The following is a 12,794-nucleotide window of genomic DNA, read 5'->3' on the forward strand; positions in this document are numbered from 1 at the left end:
TCCACGACTGGCGCTTCGACGTCCGGGGACCGGTGCGGACGCAGATCGCGCAGCACGGTAGGCTGGTGAGGAGGTGGTTGGCGACCGGAGAGGGACCCAGCGCACTCGACCGGGTGCTCATTGACAACACCATCCGCCAGCTGCCGCCAGATGCGCGGAGAGTCCTAGCCCACTACCATCCGGACACGGTGGACGACCTCATCCGACAGCTGGAGAACTGGCAGGTGGCCCAGCAGCTGAGCGCCAGCCCCAGGACTAACCCGCAACCTGCAGAGCCCCGCCGGGACCAGAGGGGACCCACGACCTCGCCGCGTCCACCCCCACCAGAACCACCGGTGGTGACCCAGGAGGGTTGTGAGGGCAGAAGGTGCTACACCTGCGGTCAGACGGGGCATATAGCGCGATTCTGCCCAGGAGACCGGGACGTGTCAATGCCGTCGGCCTACGCGAATGAGGGGACGCGCCGACCCTGCCTACTGGCCACCTGTTGGGCGCCCGGGACCCCGACGATACCAGCGCGGGTAGTGAACCAGGACACGCAGGCCCTTCTTGACACCGGCAGCGTCGTGACCCTTCTCCGTCCCGACTTGGTGGGGGGGCAGGGGGGGGGGGGGTCCGATGGAGGTAGCCTGCATGCGGGAATAGTGCCCCATCTGCCGGTACCGCTCCTGATAGGGGCTGCCCGATGTTCAACCGGCTTTGGAACCCGGGCCGAGCCGGAGGGAACGCTCGACCAGCCTACGGGGCCACGTGGCGCCCGGCGACCCCGGGGGAGACGTCAGCCGAGGACCAGGTTTCCGACGGGAACGGACCCACCCCTCCGGGTTCCCCGGTCCACACCGCAGGGGCGTCCGCCCAACGCGGTTCGCAGGGGCTTTCACCAGGCACCCTGGACACCCTGACGGCGTCCGAGCGGGACGCACCGCCCGAGAGCTCCCCGCTCACCGAATTCTCGGATATTCTGCCGGCAGGGGGAGAGGGAACTACCTGGCCGGGCCAGTTCGCCAGTGCGCAGCTGCAGGACGACGCCCTGAAACATGCCTGGAGCCACGTCCTCGCACATGACGGTTAGACCCGTGACTCGGTGAGTTGCCTACCGCACCGACACTTCAGCACCAGGGGGGGGGGATGCTCTATAGGGCAGTGGAGAAGGAGGGGGAGGTAACGGAACAGCTAGTGGTCCCACGACCTTAGGTCAGCAAGGTACTCTTCATGGCACACACCCACCTCCTTGGGGCGCATTTAGGGATGGACAAAACCCGTGACAGGGTCTTAGCTAGGTTCTACTGGCCGGGGGTGAAGAGGGACGTGGAGCAGCACTGCCAAGGGTGTCCCAAGTGTCAGCGGGTAGCCCCTAGGTCCACGGACAGGAACCCCCTTATCCCTATGCCCATAATAGAGACCCCGTTCGACCGGATAGCCCTGGATATCGTGGGTCCCCTCCCCGAAACCAGCCGGGGGCACCGGTACATCCTGGTGCTGGTGGACTACGCCACCAGGTACCCAGAGGCCCTACCCCTAAGAGCAGCCACAGCCAAGGCCGTAGCTAGGGAGCTTATGCTCCTGTTTAGCCGGGTGGGGATAGCCAGAGAGGTGCTGACCGATCAGGGGTCGTGTTTCATGTCCCGTGTGCTGAAGGAGCTGCTTAGCCTTCTCCAGGTCACGCGGCCCTGGACGTCGGTGTACCACCCTCAGAAGGACGGCCTCGTGGAGCGATTCAACAAGACCCTCAAGCAGATGTTGAAGAAGGCCATGAGCACGGACGGGAAGAACTGGGACCAGCTGCTTCCCCATGTTCTGTTCGCGATTCGGGAGGTACCCCAGGCTTCCACCGGGTTTTCCCCGTTTGAGCTGCTCTATGGGAGAAGACCACGAGGGATCCTGGACAGGGGTGTCCAGGGGGCGGAGTCCAGATGGTACCGGTGGGGGAGGACCTCAGCCCGGCACAAAAGCACGACCTTGATGACGTTGTGATGCAGCACAGGGACGTGCTCTCGGAGCTCCCCGGGCGAGCGACGACCGCCCACCACGATATCCGGACGGCGCCAGGGTTAACGGTGAGAGTCCCTCCCTACAGGGTTCCGGAGGCTCGGCGGAACGCCATCCAGGAGGAGGTGGGCCGAATTCTCCGGCTCCGCGTCATCGAGGAGTCACGCAGCGCCTGGTCCAGCCCGGTCATCCTCGTGCCTAAACCTGACGGGACGTTCAGGTTCTGTAATGATTTCAGGAGGCTGAACGAGGTGTCCGAATTCGACGCCTACCCCATGCCCCGGGTGGACGAACTGATTGAGCGGACCGCCCGGGAGAAAACAGCGTTTGCGACACCGGGGGGTCTCTACCAATACACCGTCCTCTCCTTCGGCGTTCACGGGGCGCCGGCCACTTTTCAGAGAATGATGGACCAGCTCCAATGGCCCCACCAGGCCTACGCCACGGCCTACATTGACGACATCATCATTCACATTGACAGCTGGGACGTCCACATCAGGCAGCTGCGGGCCGTGTTGGGGGAACTGCGGAAGGCGGGCCTCACAGCCAACCCGGCCAAGTGCCGACAAGGTCTGAAAGAGACGGCCTACCTGGGGTACCGGGTAGGACGGGGGAACATCCGGCCGCAGGAGAGCAAGGTGGCGGTCATCCGGGACTGGCCCCGCCCTACGACCAAGAAACAGGTGAAGGCGTTCCTGGGGTTGGTAGGGTACTACCAGCGGTTCATACCCAGCTTCGCTACGCTGGCCAGCCCACTCAACGTCCTGACCCGGAAGGCCCTGCCCGACCGGATCAGCTGGTCAGAGATGGCCGAGGTAGCTTTCGGGACGCTGCGGGGGGCCCTGTGCGCAGAACCTGTACTTGTAACCCCTGATTTCGCTTCCCCCCTCATTGTGCACACAGACGCCTCGGAAGTGGGGCTAGGAGGAGTTCTGTCCCAGATCCGGGCACATTAGCCGGAAGCTCCTACCGAATGAGAAGTACTATTCCACCGTGGAGAAGGAGGCCCTGGCGATCAAGTGATCACCTGACAAACTGCGTTATTACCTCATAGGTCGGGAGTTCACCCTGGTCACCGACCATGCGCCACTGAGGTGGATGGCGGGCGCTAAGGACACCAACGCCCGGGTGACGAGGTGGTTCCTGGCATTCCAGGACTTCCGATTTAAGGTGGCCCACCGACCGGGGAAGGAGCACGCCAACGCAGATGCCCTGTCACGTCGGGACGCGTGTCTGGGATGGAACCCGTGCGACCGGCGGCTTTGTCTAACAGTGGAGGAGTGTGGCAACCCGCTCCCCACCAGGGGGCGGGTGGTGGAGGGCCTGTACCGCCTCCTCCCACGTGCCAGGGACAGGGAGCGCTCTCCAGCTGGTCCTCATCAGCCGGATGGGAAACACCCGGGGAGAGGAGCGTGTGGAGGGGTTAGAGGAGAGTCGAGGACTCAATGGAGGGAGGCGACCCACCGACAAGGTGGCGTGCAACCCAACGACGGCTACGAGGCTCGCGGAGACCCTAGCCCAGAGACACTTACGCATTGCCTAACCTACCCTGTTGCTAATAAACGCTGAGTTCGGCTTTATACTCACCTTAAACTTGTTTGCTTACCATGACTACCAGCCTCCCAGCCAACCGGGTTGCCACAGGGTGTGTGTTTGTGCGTGCGTGCGTGCGTGCGTCCACTGCCCAACCCCGCCCATCCCCTGGTGTTTAATAGTTCTGACTGAGTTTTCATAAAGATTATACAAAACATTTTACACCCCAACTGTTTCTGCGGTGGGTTTTGAAAGTACCCAAGAAAACCGTGACCCGCGCCTTGGAGGTTTACACCCGCGACTCCGTTTTTAAAACAACCTGTGAAGCTTGCAACCCTGCATCACCGTCACCTTCGCCGTACTGGCAGCGATGGGAAGTTTCCAAATAATTATAATTTAGCCTATGTTTTGTATATAACCAGGAATTTATGTATTTTATAACCTTGTTGGTTGTGCTTTCTTCAGTCTCCTCCACAGCGCTACGAGCGGATACTGTAGGTATGCCACGCTATTTTACGTTGAAATGCGACAGTGTTCACGAAAACGTACACTGTCAGCGTATGCTTTTGGCGACTGGGTTGCCCAGATACACAAAGTGAGGTTAATATTCAATTATTATAATTATTATTATTATATCATCATCATCATTGTCATTATTATGATTTGTTTTACCTTACGTTACCAACACCGGAGCTGAATAAAATTATGCAAGATCAAAGTAACCTAAGGTAGATGGCTCTGATGGTCTGCGTTGTAGTTTTTTAGATCATGTCAAACAAATCAATAGACAATAGTTGGATAACGTGACGGCATCACCGTTGATGGACATTGATTTCCTTTCGTCTATATCCGACGGTGAGGGATTAACATGAAGGTCTATCTGATTGACCCCCTCGTTGAAAAACGATGCAAAAGGTATAGCATGAATGTCTATCTGACGGGCCCCCGCGTTGAAAAACGACGAAAAAGGTACCCATTTTTTGATGCGAGGGATCCTTGGCCATGCGTCACACATTTGACGAGTAGGGAGTGAGACTGTGTTGCTAGAGGGGGAGCTCTAAACCAAACACATCATTCAAAATAGATTATAAACTCATGAAAATCAGCTGAGAAATAGAGGGGGAAATAGATGCCAAGCTCTCTGGAACATTTTATTTACTTTATTATTCATTGATCAGTTAGGCCTACTGACTAACTTACCAACCAACTTGTTTGAAACAGAAAACAGGGATATATTTTGTTAACAACTCAAGCAGCTATTTCTTGTGAAGATGTTTAACTAATTCATCATTCTAATTTGTGTTAAATGACTTTCATCAAACTTACTTTATTTTTATTTTCAATTGTAGTTTTAACATATTTGGCAGATTAATCCTCACAGCTGGACCTGGAAACAAAGCATCAGCCAGACATATATCATTTAATTAAATACAGAACATATATAACACCATATACTTAGACATTCATTACAATACTCCAAATTTAGGCCTGAAATTAAAATGGTATAAAAGGACAAAAAAACTCACGTTATTGGAAAAAAAGAAAAATGAGGCCTAAAATATCATGATCCATACAAGACTTACAGCATACGCTGTAAGTCGTATGCTGTGAATAACACAATGTTTAGATCCTAAATCAGCCTTTATTCTCCCATGACATTTTAAATTACATTAATGTTATTTTTAAATGCAAGCAATTATTAATGATGACATGTATGATTCTAAATCTTAATAACCCTTTAAAATAAGAACATTTAAATAATATAAAGAATTATTATAGTAATATGGTTTAAGTAACACACGATCAATTTATGCAAAAACTTGTAAATGACCTATGATTCCTGTCCCCCGAGTCGCACAGCATCTCAACCACTCTATGACGCCTCATTGGGTTATGCAAAAAGGAATGTGGGTCTTTCTCCTCTCGCTCTGCCTTATAAGTTGCCAAGCGTAGAACAGGACATCTTCCTCCAGTTTAGCTTCAACACAAACCATGTTTTCTGTAGCTGTACTGCTGCTGCTCCTGGCTGCTGGCTCTGGTGAGGCTTCAAGAGAAAATATACAACCCATAAGAAAACATATTGATAGATTAAGTATCTCATTCATGACCAAAAGCTTGCATTCTCTACAGGTGTGAACTGTGAACAGCTTACTCAGCCCGAGTCTCTGACTATCCAACCTGGTCAACATCTGACCATCCACTGTCAGGTCTCTTATTCAGTTAGTACCTACGGGACACATTGGATAAGACAACCTGAAGGACACGCACTGGAATGGATTGGATGGATTTATACTGGGGACAAAAAAGTGAAAGACTCCCTTAGTAGTAAATTCAGTCTTGCCGTTGACGGCTCCAGTAACACAGTAACTTTGCAAAGCCAAAACATGCAGCCTGGAGACTCAGCTGTGTATTATTGTGCCAGAGAGACACAGCATTACAAACTGTTGTAAAGGATGAACAAAAACACTTCACCATGAGGTGTTATTACTTCAATCCTCCAGAGGGGGAGCTCTGAACCAAACACATCATTCAAAATAGATTATTTAACTCATGAACATCAGCTGATAAATAGAGGGAGAGATGAATGCCGAGCTCGCTGGAGCTCAGCATATTTTTGAATTGTAGTTTTAATTAACAGAGTTGGCATACGAATCTTCACTGCTGGACCTGGAAACAAAGCATCAGCCAGACATGTCATTTGAATTCAAGACAGAACAGATATAACAGATATATAATATAATATACCTGAAAATAAAATGGTATAAAACGACAGAAAATCTCACGCTATTAAAAATAAAAACTTAGCCCTACATATATTATGATCCATACAAGACTTTGCACACTAACACAAAGTTTAAATCTTAAAACAGACTTCATTCTCACATAACATTTTTATTTATATCAATGTTATTTTTTTAATACAAGCAAATATTAATAATGATATGTATGATTGTAAATCTTAATAACACTTAAAAATATGTAAATATAAAAAAATGGTTTAAATAGCACGCTATCAAATAGTGCAAAAACGTGTTATGAACCTATCCTGCCCCCCGGTCATGTAGCATCTAAACCAACATTTGAAGCCCCTTTGAATTATGCAAAAAGGACTGTGGGTCTTTCTCCTCTCACTGAGCCTTATAAGGTGTCAGCTGTAGAACAGGACATCTTCCTCCAGTTCAGCTTCAACACAAACCATGTTTTCTGTAGCTGTACTGCTGCTGCTCCTGGCTGCTGGCTCAGGTGAGGCGTCTTGAGAAAATATCCAACCCATAAGAAAACATATTGATAGATTAAGTATGTCATTCATGACGCAAAGCTTCTATTCTCTACAGGTGTGAACTGTGAACAGCTTACTCAGCCCGAGTCTCTGACTGTCCGACCTGGTCAACCTCTGACCATCCTCTGTCAGGTCTCTTATTCTGTTAGTAGCTACTACACACATTGGATAAGACAACCTGATGGAAAGGGACTGGAATGGATTGGAGGGATTAGTACTGGTTGGAAAGGAGCGAAAGACTCCCTAAGTAGTAAATTCAGTCTTTCCCTTGACGAGGCCAGTAAAACAGTAACTTTGCAAGGGCAGAACATGCAGCCTGGAGACTCAGCTGTGTATTACTGTGCCAGACAGTCACAGTGTTACAAACTGTTGTGAAGGATGGACAAAAACCCCTTCACCGTGAGGTGTTATTACTTGAATCCTCTAAAGGGGGAGCTCTAAACCAAACACATCTTTCAAAATAGATTATTTAACTCATGAAAATCAGCTGAGAAATAGAGGGGGAGATAAATGCCAAGCCCTCTGGAACATTTTATTTACTTTATTATTCATTGATCAGTTTGGCCTACTGACTAACTTACCGATCAACTTGTCTGAAATATAAAACAGGGATATATTTTGTTAACAACTCAAGCAGCTATTTCTTGTGTAGATGTTTACCTGGTTCATTATCCTAATTCGTGTAAAATGAGTATTATTAAACACACTTTATTATAAATTGTAGTTTTAATTAACAGAGTTGGCATATTAATCTTCACAGCTGGACCTGGAAACCAAGGCTGCATCCGAATACCTAGTACATACAATTTCTGTCTAGTGTCTACTACTTGACCATACTACACTTGACTGTGTAGTACGGTCTACAGACATGCGTAGAACGCCTCCGAACGCCGCCGAAACTCCACCGGATGTTTGGAGATGACGTATCTCCCCCCAGATGGCGGCAAAATGTACCTGTTTCCCGTCTTGTTATCGTTGCTATTAAATAAAAAAATGTCTCTTTCTACGCAAATTGCTCTTGAAATGGATATATCTGCTAGAAGGCGTCGTCGTCGGTCATCTTGTAGAGCGACTTACCGGCAGGTTATGTTGTATATATGTGGACATTTGGTAAGTCATTTTTTTGGAATAATAATAATACATTTACAGTTATTTGTTACTCCGTGAAAAAGACGATTGAAGTTAATTTTTCCTTTTTTATTGAACACACACACACACACACACACACACACACACACACACACACACACACACACACACACAAATAAAAAGCCGCTGTTGGTGGTGTCGGGTCAGCCATCTCTTCTTCGTTTGTTACCAGACTCCGGTTGCATTGTGGGATAGCGTAGTGTGGTCTATGAGGGGCCGTATAGGCCATAATTCAAACTTACCTCTCACACACACTACTGAAAATTAAACCTCTCACACTCACTACTGAAAACCTCTCACACACACTACTGAAAACCTCTCACACTCACTACTGAAAACCTCTCACACTCCCTACTGAAAACCTCTCACACACACTACTGAAAACCTCTCACACACACTACTGAACACCTCTCACACACACTACTGAAAACCTCTCACACACACTACTGAAAATTAAACCTCTAACACTCACTACTGAAAACCTCTCACACTCACTACTGAAAACCTCTCACACACACTACTGAAAACCTCTCACACACACTACTGAAAATTAGACCTCTCACACACACTACTGAAAACCTCTCACACACACTACTGAAAACCTCTCACACTCACTACTGAAAACCTCTCACACTCACTACTGAAAACCTCTCACACACACTACTGAAAATTAGACCTCTCACACACACTGCTGAAAACCTCTCACACACACTACTGAAAAACTCTCACACACACTACTGAAATCTCTCACACACACACACTACTGAAATCTCTCACCTCTCACATACACTACTGAAAACCTTTCACACACTTTGAACATCAAAGTATGTGACTGAACAGGAAGTCCTTTTTTAAGCTAAATCAGGGCACATGCTATCTTCCTGACACTGAACAATGAAGGCCATGAATGCAAGAACCATGTTTTTTCACATCATTATTGTCATTTTTCAAATTATTAGGGGTCCAAGCCAACAGGTTGGATCCCTATTGTTTTTGTAAGGATTATTATTAGGGGTCCAAGCCAACAGGTTGGATCCCTATTGTTTTTGTAAGGATTTTTTAGGGGTCCAAGCCAACAGGTTGGATCCCTATTGTTTTTGTAAGGATTATTATTAGGGGTCCAAGCCAACAGGTTGGATCCCTATTGTTTTTGTAAGGATTTTTTTTAGGGGTCCAAGCCAACAGGTTGGATCCCTATTGTTTTTGTAAGGATTTTTATTATACTTCCCATCTAGAAGTGGTACCACAGCCCAAACCGTAAATGGTGCACACGCGCCAATTGCATCACTAGATCCAGGTTCGTGAACACTACGCAGACGACAAAATCCAGACATGCCGGCCACTAGGTGGCGCTATACCAAGGAATACGCGTTTGGGGCTATAACTCCCACACCGAACCTCCCACAGTCAAAAACTTGTACCCACATATTCACTGGAGTCTGCTGCATCTTTTGGCATAGGCCACGCCCATTTGCGTCTTGAATTTTTTTTCGCAAAATCGCGAAAACCGCAAAACTGTTTTTTCCCTACTCCTCCCACATTCCTTGACCAATCAACACCAAACTTTGCACACGATATCTTCAGACGCACACGCAAAGAATGCACGAAACACTTTTTTGATGCGACCTTTGACGACGAAACGGTAGCGTTTTGAATATTGGTTTATTAGCTAAATTAGACGTGGAATATCAAAAATCCAAAGAAATCCAAAATTAGACATCGGATCGAGTCCATATTTTACAAACATGTTGGTGCTAACCTTAATGTCGTTCGATAAAAATTTCGGAAAAATTCGCTATTAGGGGGCGCAATAAACGAGGAAATTGTATATCTTCTAAAAAATTTCACCGTGAAAACGCTACACTGACTTCTCGCTACTCCTACCACAGTCAAATCCTTTGTATCCACAGGTTCAGGGTAGCGTTTTGAACACATGCTTCGCTTTGTGCCGGCGAAACGCACATTTCTTGTCGCGTTGTGCCGGCGAAATGCACACTTCTTGGACCCCTGCATAACTGCTTGCAGTTCTAGTTAGGGGTCCAAGCCAACAGGTTGGATCCCTATTGTTTTTGTAAGGATTTTTCCTATTATTAGGGGTCCAAGCCAACAGGTTGGATCCCTATTGTTTTTGTAGTGTTTGTTATTATTCCCCCGTAGAAGTGGGACCACAGCCCAAACCGTAAATGGTGCACACACGCCAATTGCATGACTAGATCCAGGTACGTGAGATGACGGCAGACGACCAAATCCAGACATGCCGGCCACTAGGTGGCGCTATACCAAGGAATACGCGTTTGGGGCTATAACTCCCACACCGAACCTCCCACAGTCAAAAACTTTTACCCACTTATTCACTGGAGTCTGCTGCATCTTTTGGCATAGGCCACGCCCATTTGCGTCTAGAATTTTTTTTCGCAAAATCGCGAAAACCGCAAAACTGTTTTTTCCCTACTCCTCCCACATTTCTTGACCAATCGACACCAAACTTTGCACACGACATCTTCAGACGCACACGCAAAGAATGCACGAAACACTTTTTTGATGCGACCTTTGACGTCGAAACTGTAGCGTTTTGAATATTGGTTTATTAGCTAAATTAGACGTGGAATATCAAAAATCCAAAGAAATCCAAAATTAGACATCGGATCGAGTCCAAGTTTTACACGCATGTTGGTGTTAACCTTAATGTCGTTCGATAAAAAATTCGGAAAATTTCGCCATTAGGGGGCGCAATAAACGAGGAAATTGTATATCTTCTACAAAATTTCGCCGCGAAAACGCTACACTGGCTTCTCGCTACTCCTACCACAGTCAAATCCTTTGTATCCACAGGTTCAGGGTAGCGTTTTGAACACATGCTTCACGTTGTGCCGGCAAAACGCACATTTCTTGTCGCGTTGTGCCGGCGAAATGCACACTTCTTGGACCCCTGCATAACTGCTTGCAGTTCTAGTTATTATTATACTTCCCCCCGTACTTGTGGGACTACAGCCCAAACCGTAAATGGTGCACACGCGCCAATTACATGACTAGAACCAAGTCCGGCACCGCTACTCAGATTACCAAATCCAGACACGCCGGCCACTAGGTGGCGCTATACCAAGGAAAGACGCGTTTGGGGCTATAACTCCCACACCGAACCTCCCACAGTCAAAAACTTGTACGCACATATTCACTGGAGTCTGCTGGATCTTTTGGCATAGGCCACGCCCATTTCCGTCTATAATTTTTTTTCGCAAAATCGCGAAAACCGCAAAACTGTTTTTTCCCTACTCCTTCCACATTTCTCGCCCGATCAACACCAAACTTTGCACACGACATCTTCAGACGCACACGCAAAGAATGCACGAAACACTTTTTTGATGCGACCTTTGACGACGAAACGGTAGCGTTTTGAATATTGGTTTATTAGCTAAATTAGACGTGAAATATCAAAAATCCAAAGAAATCCAAAATTAGACATCGGATCGAGTCCAAATTTTACACACATGTTGGTGTTAACGTTAATGTCGTTCCATAAAAAATTCGGAAAATTTCGCCATTAGGGGGCGCAATAAACGAGGAAATTGTATATCTCCTACACAATTTCGCCGCGAAAACGCCACACTGACTTCTCGCTACTCCTACCACAGTCAAATCCTTTGTATCCACAGGTTCAGGGTAGCGTTTTGAACACATGCTTCGCATCGTGCCGGCGAAACGCACATTTCTTGTCGCGTTGTGCCGGCGAAATGCACACTTCTTGGACCCCTGCATAACTGCTTGCAGTTCTAGTTATTCTTCCCCCCGTACTTGTGGGACTACAGCCCAAACCGTAAATGGTGCACACGCGCCAATTGCATGACTAGATCCAGGTCCGGCACCGCTACTCAGATAACCAAATCCAGACGCGCCGGCCACTAGGTGGCGCTATACCAAGGACAGACGCCTTTGGGGCTATAACTCCCACACCGAATCTCCCACATTCAAAACCTTGTACGCACAGATTCACTGGAGTCTGCTGCATCTTTTGGCATAGGCCACGCCCATTTGCGTCTATAATTTTTTTTCGCAAAATCGCGAAAACCGCAAAAATGCTTTTTCCCTACTCCTCCCACATTTTTTGACCAATCAACACCAAACTTTGCACACGACATCTTCAGCCGCACGCGCAAAGAATGCAGGAAACACTTTTTTGATGCGACCTTTGACGACGAAACGGTAGCGTTTTGAATATTGGTTTATTAGCTAAATTAGACGTGGAATATCCAAAATCCCGAAAAATTCAAAATTACACATCGGATCGACTCCAAGTTTTACACACATGTTGGTGCTAACCTTCATGTCGTTCGATAAAAATTTCAGAAAATTTCGCCATTAGGGGGCGCAATAAACGAGGAAATTGTATATCTTCTACAAAATTTTGCCGCGAAAACGCTACACTGACTTCTCGCTACTCCTACCACAGTCAAATCCTTTGTATCCACAGGTTCAGGGTAGCGTTTTTAACACATGCTTCGCGTTGTGCCGGCGAAACGCACATTTCTTGTCGCGTTGTGCCGGCGAAATGCACACTTCTTGGACCCCTGCATAACTGCTTGCAGTTCTAGTTAGGGGTCCAAGCCAACAGGTTGGATCCCTATTGTTTTTGTAGTGTTTATTATTATTCCCCCCTAGAAGTGGGTCCACAGCCCAAACCGTAAATGGTGCCGACACGCCAATTGCATGACTAGATCCAGGTCCCTGAGTTCTAAGCAGACGACCAAATCCAGACACGCCGGCCACTAGGTGGCGCTATACCAAGGAATGACGCGTTTGGGGCTATATCTCCCACACCGAACCTCCCACATTCAAATCCTTGTAC

Source organism: Gadus morhua, chromosome 2 (assembly GCF_902167405.1).
Source record: "Gadus morhua chromosome 2, gadMor3.0, whole genome shotgun sequence".
Taxonomy (NCBI): Eukaryota; Metazoa; Chordata; class Actinopteri; order Gadiformes; family Gadidae; genus Gadus; species Gadus morhua.